This window comes from Akebia trifoliata, chromosome 8 (assembly GCF_017979445.1).
Source record: "Akebia trifoliata isolate Shusen 1 chromosome 8, ASM1797944v1, whole genome shotgun sequence".
NCBI lineage: Eukaryota > Viridiplantae > Streptophyta > Magnoliopsida > Ranunculales > Lardizabalaceae > Akebia > Akebia trifoliata.
The window spans coordinates 40,429,258-40,431,290 of NC_141382.1; the positions used below are offsets into that span (position 1 = coordinate 40,429,258).

Genomic DNA, 2,033 nt, shown 5'->3' on the forward strand with positions numbered 1-2,033 from the left:
TCAGAAGGCCCCATCTGTGATGCCCATTTTTTCATTGAAGCATTTTTTCCATGAGCTTGGGCTACTACACCATTATTCGGTGCCAAAGGTGCTAGCTAGTGATGGGTAGGAGGCTGTCAATGGATTGGATCAGACCTGAAATCCGATCAATTACTTTGGATTTGGATTCCAATAAGGATCCACTCCAATAACCTATCGGTTCGGTTATGGATTAACTATGTTCCAATCTAATATAATGTGAGTAAATTTATAATTTTATTTATATAGAATTCATTTATATTTTGTATATTAAATCAGGTTTGTTCCAATCTGAACCTGATCCAATTGTTATCTGATCAGTTTTGGATACTAATTATCAAATAAAATCTGATCTGATCTTGGATCAGTTCTGGGTCTAATCCGATCCTCATCAGATTGGACCCAAATCAATCCGACCTGATCTGGACTGGTCCATAGACAGCCCTAGTTTGAGGAGTTCTTCAACAAGAACTACACTACATAGTAGGGCACGCTGAAATTCAAGCTGGTCCGTGGATTGATATCAGATTTGATCGTGGTCGATCCAGAACTGATCTCATAACAATTGGAAAGGATCGAATGCAATCCCATATCTTATGGGAATGATTCTAATTGGATCCTGAGATCTAAATCTGAATCTGATCCGATAATATAATTGGATCAATCATGATCTGACCCGACCCGAGATATAAACCAAAATAGCATAGCTTGGGTCGGGCCGAGTTGTCCATGGTCTTCCATTCAATTTTATGTCACATCTTTTGTCACCATCCCTTGGTTCGAAATGGAAAAGTAATACTTAGCCCAACGCCGAGACTATGATAGTAATGTTAGGCTTACAAATGGTAGACTTTTGTCTATACTTGGTTTCGAAAGTCATAATTTTTGAGTCTTATTCAAGCACGCACTTTATGTTCACTCACACTTTTCTCCACCAACCAACACCAACACAGCTACCCCTCACTTCATAATTCATATATACCCCACCCCCAAACCCTTCTTCTTCCCCCACTGAAAATTTAGTTTGATATCTCTGAGGTTTCCATGGCTTCTTCATTCATATTTCTTTTTATATTCTTCTTCTTCTTCTCTGTTGTTTTTGTCGATGGGAAACCTTATGGTTCCTCTAAAACCTTAAAGCCAACTGTGAAGAAAGAGAAACTAAGCCACTTTCGGTTCTATTGGCACGATATCCTTAGTGGTAGTAATCCTACGGCTGTCCAAGTCACAAAACCATCAAACAACACATTAACAGGGTTCGGTCTAATAAATGTGATCGATGATCCATTAACGATAGGGCCAGAGATGAGTTCGAAACTAGTTGGAAGGGCTCAAGGATTCTATGCCTCCACGTCCCAAAATGAAGTTGGATTGTTAATGACCATGAACTTTGCTTTCATAGAAGGGAAGTACAATGGGAGCACGATAACGATAGTAGGGAGGAACACAGTGTTTTCGAAGGTGCGAGAGATGCCAGTGATCGGAGGGAGTGGATTGTTCCGATTCTCTCGTGGGTATGTTCAAGCCAAGTCTCATAAGGTGAACCTAAGCACAGGAGATGCCACAGTTGAGTACAATGTCTTTGTCATGCATTATTAACGCTTTTGCCTTTTTGGTTTTTTAAATCAAAGTGCTCTCATACTTTTATATTTTATATATTGAGAGGAGAGAATTCAATTATGTAGGCATGTTGGGCAAGTGAGCTGTGTGTGTCCGTATGTTTTTATTAATTATGACAATGTGACTTGAGTTTTTTGTGGTGGTTGTTGGACTTGGTGTTGCACTCTTGTGTAGGATTGGTGATTGGATGGGTTCATGGGCACCACCCAAACTCTGGCCCAATATTGATTGGAGGGATTTTCAAAGTTTGGCTTGAGGTTGGGCCTATAAATCTGAACCTTCTGAATTAGGGTTGGGCCATTGTTAGCAATTTGATTACAGCAAAAATTCTTCATGTGAAAAATTCGAGTTCCATCCAGTCAATAATTCAATAAACAGAAAATATGTGATATATG

At 39.4% G+C, this 2,033-nt stretch overlaps 1 pseudogene; it reads left to right on the plus strand.

The window, feature by feature from the left end:
• Nucleotides 1-736: 736 nt before the first annotated feature.
• LOC147396817 (dirigent protein 22 pseudogene) lies at nucleotides 737-1,771 on the plus strand (annotated as a pseudogene).
• Nucleotides 1,772-2,033: the final 262 nt, after the last annotated feature.